We start from the raw sequence: 9068 nt of genomic DNA on the forward strand, positions 1-9068 counted from the left end.
AAGTTAATGTTAAGCTATTGTGCAGTAGCTAAGGGTTTTTTTATAGAGAGTGCCTATGAATTCTCCTTAGCATTATGAATTAAACATTTTGTGTACCATTTTTGTGTATTATGAGATTTTTTTTTTGGAAACATGGGTATAATATAGAAATACAGTGTTATGTAATGTGAAAAACCTATTGTGTCATTCTTATCTTTTAGAATTATATGATAGTTTAGTAAAATGAGTGTTATAGGGTTACCACCTGTCCCACTTTGCGAGGGACAGTCCCTCTTTGGGCAGTTGTGTCCTGCAAACAAATTGAAAAAATGGCAAATGTCCTGAGATTTTAGGACAAAAATATTTCCTATATTTTATGTAATAGTTGCATAAAACAATTATTCTGTTTCTGAAACACCTAAATGTTATAAGAAACAGAATAAGCAACTAAAATGCTACAAGAATAAGTGTTTGTTTAGGCAAAAAAGTGAAGTTCTGTCCCTTGTACTGGCCGTGGGTATGTTTTGCCTTGCAAAATCTGATGTTTGTACAAAAAATGTCCCACTTTGGGCATTTGAAAAGGTGGCAACCCTAGAGTGTTAAAAATTACAAATGAAAAAGTGTGGCAAACCTTGTTGAAAAGACTTGACATGATTATTTGCATATTCAGTCCCAGAATACATCAGGAAAGTCTCCACAATGTGTCAAAATCTTTGTAATACAGGGAAGGATGAGCCCCAGTTTGTTTTTTTTAGCTTTGTGCAGTGGCAGTATCATAGTCTATGAAGGTCTACTGAGGCACGATTTTTCCTAACTGAAAACTTTAAAGTCAGGATTATTAAGGATAAAAGTTGTCTCGCCATCACTATGTTCACATAATAGTTGGCACAGGACATGCCCAAAGCCACTCTAGAGCCTTGTAAATAATACATGCCTTTAAACATGAATAAATTGTTCTCCAATATTAATTCCATAAACAATATAATAAGAAAAAGAGTTCTAAGAGAATATGTACTGTTGGCATTAAGATACAACCTAACAAACTCCAAACCTATGCCGTTAGGAATAGTTATAAAAAGTGAAAAGGAAAACCTACCACCAAAATAAACAGGCAGAAACTCTCCTTATATATTGGGTTCATAGGTTAGTACTAAGCTAACTGCCCTTGCGAGCTATTTTAAGCCTATCTAGTTATCCCTTGTGAGACTCAAACCCTGCACCTTGTGTTTGTAAGGCAAACACCTTAACCACTAGGCCACCCTCCCAACCCCTTCGCAACTATAAACAACTTCGCAACCTTGTTAAAAAATATATCATTAGAGAAACTATATTAAACTCCAATCCAACCAATCAAACAACCCCAAACATTTCTGGAACTCAATTAATTCTCTTCTCAAACCAGGTACCAAAAATAACCCCCGCCCTGACTCAGGCAAATCATACTTTGAAATAGCCTCCCTATTCAACTCCCTCTTTACCACTTCCATTGCATAACTGACCAACACCTTTCCTAACAACAACCCATCCTCCCAACCCATCCAATCTTCCATACCCTCTACACAACCCTCTGCCTCTAATCGTGCCTTAATATTTGAATTTAAACCCATCACTACCTCCCTCATAAAAAGATTACTCTCTAAATTAAAATCATGCTCCAATCCCTTGACTATATTCCATCTTCCTTCCTAAAAATAGCGGCAGACAGTATTGCTCTTCCCATCAGCATTTTTGCCTCCCTTATGGAGAAGTAGGATAAAGGCAGCATGCCATAGTTTGGGCACATAACATTCCTGCAGGGATCTATTGATTAAGCATCTATAATTTCTGCCCTATAGCTATCCTCTCCCCAATCTCTAAAATCCTAGAGAAATGCATCCACCTACAGCTTATGCCATTCCTTGCCAAGCATCAACTAATTACTCCAACCCAACATGGTTTCTGACCTGGCCATAGTACTATCACCGCCCTGCTCTCATTCATAGACACAGTAAATCTGGCCCGTGACTCTGGTAAAATTGTCTCTACAGTTCTACTTGATCTGTCCAAAGCATTCAATACCATTTCCCACACCCACCTCTTAAACCACCTTTCTTGCTTCCATCTCTCCAAGAATTCCTTATCCTGGTTCTCAAGCTACCCTTCTAGCAGGTTTCAGGCTGTGAAATGGGGAAATGCACCTCTTCCTTCCTTCCAACCCCCATTGGGGTACCTCAGGGATCTATACTTGGTCCAATGCTGTGCAACAGCTTTATTAATGACTTCCACAAAGCTATACCCAATACCAAAACTGTACAATATGCAGACAATTCAACTTTAATCTGTTGCGCCCCCACCCTCCCTGAGCTACAAATAATAACCCAAACTGCCTTCTCCTCCACCAAACAATAGATGCTCCAAAGCCACCTCTCACTAAATGCCAAGTCCAAAATTCTGTTATTCTCTCCATCAAAAGTCTCCCATCTTGATAAAAAGTCTTTCCAAATTAATAGCCACAACAATGCTGCCTTAGAGGTTGTTCCTTTCACTAAACTTCTTGGGGTATCAATTGATGAACACCTAAAATTCGACACTCACATCCAGCAAAACATTAAGAAAACTCATGTTAAACTTGGTATGCTATACAGAAACATCCACTTCCTTTCCCCTCTCACCAGACAAACCCTTGCCACTACCTATCTCCTCCCCTCACTCTTATATGGTGCTCCTCTCCTATCAAACCTATCTGCCTCACTCTCCTCCAAACTGGAAGTCTGTTATAATAAGATTTCTAAATTTGCCACCAAAGCCAAATTCTCCTCCCATCATTGTACTGCCCTTCATTTGTTAAACTGGCTTGAACTCCCCAGCCATCTAGCTTATCCCCAAATTACTACAGCCCATTGACTAATTTTTCATCCTACTAAGTGCCCAGCCCTAACCAATATCCTCCAACCATATACCCCTCCAAGATCTCTACGATCAACCCACCAAAACCTAATCACTGTCCGTAAACCCATTCGTCCTACTGGACAGTTTCTGCTGTCCTTTTCTTTAGCTAAAAAATGGAATTCTTTGCCATCCTCTCTAAGGACTTGTGAAAGCTTTGAAACCTTTAAAACTCTCCTACACTCCTACCTTTCTTCCAGCTGGAAATGCAGCTGTTCTCTCCCCACACAGCCTCAGGCTTTTCCCTCCCCATAAGCTTTTCTCTACCTCTGAGCTTAAACCTAACCTGATGTAATTGTAAAAGGTAAACTCACCTGTACAGCCCACAATAACCCCTACCACCCTCTGTTCTCTTTCTCTTCTCATTCTTTTCCCCCTCATCTCAGTTTCCCCTGCCTCTCTACCTTTCAGATACCTTATAATCAGGGAACTTATTCCTGTTCTTTAGCTTAAAATAAAGTCTGCACTATAGTTTCCCTGTACCTACTCTATATATTACCTTCCTAAATACTTTGACACCATGAAACCAAATAATTTTTGTTGTTCTCTGACACAAAATTATATTTCAATTGTGTTTCTCTTTACTTTGATTGTAACTGTGAACACACTGTGTAACACAAACATATTTGATTGTATTTATTTACCTCATTTAATTTTGATTTTAACTGTGAATAACACTATGTAATGTGGAGCTTTTCTCCCCGGATCTCCACTGAAAATGGGCTCCCTGAGCCCAGTGGACCTCCCTGGTCATCAAACTGAAATAAATACATAAAATAAATAAATAAATCTAATGTTACAAAAACAATCATCAAACTTACCAACACCATCTATATAAACAAATATAGACTCCAAGAAATCTTTCATGTCTTTCAGTACAGTAGTAGAGGCAGCTAATAGCAGTTTTGGCTGCAATTCAATACAAATAGGCACCCCCTCCCTGAGACAATCGGTCTGAGTGGTGGGTCATATAAATGCTTATGTATTATGGATAATCCTTGAATGACCTGTATGGTAGGAATACTCATACAATCCAAATGTTAAATTGCAGCTGAAACTGCTATTAGCTGCCTAATGCCTAGATGTATGTTCACTTTTCACAACTATTCCATATGTCATAGGCTTGGATTTTGTTAGGTTGTATCTTAATGCTAACGGTACATATTCTGCTACTACTTTTTCTCTTATTGAATTGTTTATGGAGTTAATGTTGGAGAACAATGTATTCATGTTTAAAGGCATGTATTATTTACAAGGCTCTGTAGTGGCTATGGGCACGTCCTGTGCCAACTCTTATGCGAACATAGTGATGACATATTGGGAGACACCTTTTGCCCTTAATAATCCTGACTTTAGTTAGCATATCAACCACTACAAGTGATTTGTGAATGATATATGTCTCCTATGGATGGGTACCTCTGATAGGCTGTATGAATTTTTGGATTATTTACATTGTACTACTAGTTTTCTTAAATTCAGTATGGAGTTTTCCAAGGATGAAATCACTTTTTTTAGACATTAAATTTGTTAAAAGTACAGATGTTTGGTTGTTAGTGACCATCATAGAAAGGCGTGTAGAAAAAATATGCTACTTCAAAGGACCAGTATGCACATGTGCTACATATTTAAGAATGTGGTTAAAGGACAGACCATGTGATTTTCCAGACTGATAAGTGAAGAACAACTATTTTCTCAAACCATGAGTTTTTTAGGGATGAACTAATTGATAAAAGGTATAAATAATTGACAATTCTGGTAAGCTAACAGTAGAAGGAGTGGTTGGGGAAACAAAGGCCGTCTCTATTTTACAAAGCATCGTATGAAACATAATACTGTTGCATCTAGGGTGGTTAGGCACACACAGAATAACAGTTCTAGATTATGTGTTACTTTTACATCAGATGTCTCTAATATTTGTAATATTGTGATTTGTTATGTGAAGGAATTGGAATATCTTGACAGTGGATGACAAGATAAGAGAAATTTTTGGGACGGTTATCTTTTACTTTTAAGAATAAAAAGAATCTGTAACATATGTTATGTTATGATGAGACATCAACCAAAAAGGTGACCTCACAGAGGCTAGGCACTTTTAACTGTAGGAACTATACAGTTTGCACTTATGTTGAAAATGGGAATACTTTTCTACATCCTCACTCTGGTAGGATGTTTAGTTTAGAAAGGCTATTTATTTATGCTGACTGCTCAAGTATGGATCTGGTGTATATTTCTAGATGCAGGAGATATCCTGCATTTTATGTTGGGAAGGCCAACTGCTCTCTCATTAAAAGAATACGTCAACATGTCAGCAAGATCTGTAGGGGAACAACTACAAATGCACTATCTAAACAAATTAGCAGTACCAGTATAGATAATGTCTTTGCCTTTCAGGTCATACATTTAATGAGTTTTAATAGACTTTTGGGTGATGTCAGGAATAAGACAGAGCAGGTAGAAATGCATAGGATCGTTACCTTGCAGTCTGACAAAGGCCATGGTCTTAATGAGTGTGTCTCTTTAAAGCCTCATTTGGATTTTAAGAGTTTGCATAGGTAATTCCTGATAGGTAAAACACCTTAAGTGCATGGTTAAATCAGTTCTGTGTAGCAGTTACATAATGATCTGATGAAGCATCTGTTTGTAGATGTGAAAGAGCTTACCTTGTTTTATATGCATTTTTCTTTTTTATATGGTGTTTTAAGATTGGATTAAATAATTTTTAATCTGCACAATGAGGCCATGTTTCTGTCCGTTTCTTTTGCTGTTTTTATGATTTGTTTTGAAGTGGAGGACTGGTTAACTCGAGACAGAACCTTTTTTTCTCTTTGGATTTTTTCTTGTTCTTCCCAATAGTGCTTTCCTAAAGTAGAAGAGGATTTTCAAGAGACCCATTTCATTAAATACCTTCTGAAAGTATATTTCAGTAAGCAGTAGAAATGACAGTCTTAATTTATCAAAATACTTTGTAAATGGATGTAGACCTCTGGATCCATCAACATGTTGTTATAGCACGATATCCATATTTTAATGATTGTCTATTTAAAATGTAGACTGTGGGGTATTGTTCAGCCAGCGTTTTGATGGAAAACAGGATGAAACAGAACCTATCAATTTATTCAGCAAACAGAGTTCTATTTCTTTTCTTTGTCCAAGTTTGATTTAATTTAAAATAGTAGTATAAATCTTGGCCTTTGTGGTTCTGTGATTGAAGGGACGTTTACTTACTTAAGTCACCTCAGGATGGTTGATTGATATTTCTGCAAAGTGATGGAGCAGGCTGAAACATTGTGTAAAAGTGTAGGCACCACAGCATGTGTTTGAAAATGTTACATTTTTAAATTTCCAGAGGGTTTAAAACACTTTTTTCAATGGATACTTCCTAAGCAAAAAAACCTGCTTTGTGCATTATGTATATTTAAACATTGCATTAGTTAATTAGCTTGGAAATGTAGTCTTTGATGTTTCATTTATGAAATAATTGTTTTTATACAGAAATTGAATGTGGAAATGGAAGCACAGCAGACAGTCCGATCCCAGAGTGATGAGAAAATTGGATAGAATAAAAAATGTGGTGTGAATCATGTGAATCTGCATATCTTTAAGGAGCATGAGTTGCACTAAAGAGGACTAGGCAGTATCTATGCCTGCCTAAACTGTGGTTGCAGGTGCGACCTTTACTGTTTCATGTGACTTGAAATTAATAACCTATTTCCAATACCACTCAGAATGACTGATGAACACATTATTCTTTAATCAATGGTGGCTGCATCTTCACACCAATTTTCAGTTTGATACTATATCACTGTGTGTGCCAGAAGTGTGACATATATTGGGCTTATGTGCTGCAAAGGGCATTTTTGAAATGAACAATGCCATTGTGGGAGGATGAAAACTGCCATCATTCTGAAAGTTAAATCAGAAAATTATGCTTAAGTTATTTCTGTAAATACTGTATAAAACTGTGAAATGCTTTGTACAACTTTCAAAATATTGTGTAAAAGCAACATTGAAGTTTACTGAACTTCAAAACCTTTTGAAAAGAGTCTGTAACAAACTGAATGTAAACTTAGTAGATACCAGAATTCCCCACACTTTTAAATTGTTACAGTATATTGTTTTTGATATAGCAATAGTAAACTATATCTTGTACTTCACTTTGGTGTTGATAGCTGCAACTACCTTTGTGTGAAAAGCTAAGGAAAGAATATTAAGAAGTAGAGTTATTTCTTACTTTATTCTATGTCAGACTTTCCAAATTTTCATGGAGAAAGGCAATATTTTTGCATCTGACTGTGTAATTAAAAAAGCCCACTACAATAGATGCAGTTCTGGAAACTGCACCAAATGAAATCAGAATTATATTTCAAACAGAATTTATCATTGCCCCCTATGCACCTTATGTTATACAATATTTGCAGACCTCATGTTTCTGAGTAACAGCAGCTTTCAGGAAACTCATACTTCCTGAAAGGATATATTACTTGGAAGTCGTTGGGTTGCTGTCTGTTTGGCTGAGGTAATATGCTGTTGGAGTCACAAAGTAAATAGGTATTGAAAATCTAAGAATTCACTAATGACATCACTGTGAGGTTGCTGAATTAGAGAGACACGTGGAGAAGAAAGGAGGCATAGCAAAATAGAATTGATATTTTGTAGCCCAAAGAAAAATATCAATTAAATTTCATTAGGTATACTGTAACTCAGAAAAACATGATAGACAAAGGTTTGCTGAGAGATGACTCATAGCCCTTAAACATGATTACTGATGGAGTACAAATGGTATGAATCAGTTTTACGAGTAATTCAGCAGGTGCTGTCCCAATTTACAGATCTACATATTTGTAACTCAAAAGTGCATTTAATTAATTTTTCTGGATAGTAAGTAGCTCAACATTTGTTCTTGGCAAAGCTGTATTATTGCTTCATTCTTTCTGGAAAAATCAAAGAATAAATTTGCACTGAATATAATATAAATAAGTTTGAAGAATTATCGATAACATTCCATAATTACTGAATATCTCATAGCATATCATATATTTGCTTCAGTCATTATAAGACTTTCATCGATGAAAAGCATATTTCATATCTGTAGTAGTAGTGCAAAGCATACTAGGAAAATTTCAATGCTTAATAGAACGGATGCAGACTGCTTTAGTTACATAGCAAAATAAGAGGCGACAATGATTAAGCAGAAAAATAAAATAGAAGATGTATTATATAATAGAGGAGATGATCTGATTAACCAATATAGAAAGTAAAAAGGATACATTCAGAAGAGTATCTTCTACAAAGTCTGTTTTGATGTGTTAAAATACACAATCTTATTTATAAAATTAATTTTAAACTAATGTGCACTAACTACGTTTTTTTTATAGAGCGTGCCTATAATTCCACCAAAACATTATTAATTAAAGATCTTCTGGACCATTTTTTATTGTAATATAAGATTTTTTTTTCCAGATGTGGCTAAAATAGAGACATGCAATGTTATGTAACACAAAAAAGATAGCTAATGTTTGTGTCAGTCTTTTATCTTTTGGAGTGATATGCTAGTTTAGTAAAATGAGTGTTAAAATCTATAAAGGAAATCTTGGCAAACCTTGTTAAAAGGGCTTAACATAATTTGTATATTAAATCCCAGAATGCATCAAGAACATCTCCACAAGTGTCAAAGTCTTCAGAATACAGGGAAGGAGGAGTCAGAGTTTCCTTTTTTAGCTTTGCACAGTGGCAGTATTATATCTTATGAAAATCTACTAAGGCCTGATTATTGCTAATTGAAAAGTTTACTGAATAGTCTATTAAGTATGTTTTTGACAGATTTGACAATTTTTATATTCTCTCTGGAGACTATCTTGTAAAAATTAGTCTTTGGTGATGAATTTGATAGTTTTTCTTACTTCTCATGACATCATGATATGTTTTAATAAAACTGACACTTTTTGGTGAAGAGATGATTGAAGTATAGTTATGTTATTATCACATAATGTTCATTTCTATTTTTATTTTATGTAAATATTTATCTAAAAACTTTGTTGTCATTTTAGTTAGGGATTAGTAAAGATATAACTGACAAATTTCAATATTTTAATAATGTTAGGTGAGATCATGAAAACACTTTTTGTATATTTTCTTGTTCATCACAATTGCGTTTTCCTAAAGTA

General features: G+C 35.3%; 1 non-coding gene and 1 pseudogene across 1 annotated transcript; both read left to right on the forward strand.

The window, feature by feature from the left end:
- The first annotated feature begins 732 nt into the window (after positions 1–732).
- LOC122795180 lies at positions 733–880 on the forward strand (annotated as a pseudogene).
- Positions 881–8620: 7740 nt separating this feature from the next.
- LOC122795177 lies at positions 8621–8754 on the forward strand. The gene has a single exon (XR_006363778.1). It is a non-coding gene; the product is annotated as a U4 spliceosomal RNA (small nuclear RNA).
- Positions 8755–9068: the final 314 nt, after the last annotated feature.

This window comes from Protopterus annectens, chromosome 2.part1 (genome assembly GCF_019279795.1).
Source record: "Protopterus annectens isolate FY-2018-M chromosome 2.part1, PAN1.0, whole genome shotgun sequence".
In the NCBI taxonomy this organism is placed as follows: Eukaryota; Metazoa; Chordata; order Ceratodontiformes; family Protopteridae; genus Protopterus; species Protopterus annectens.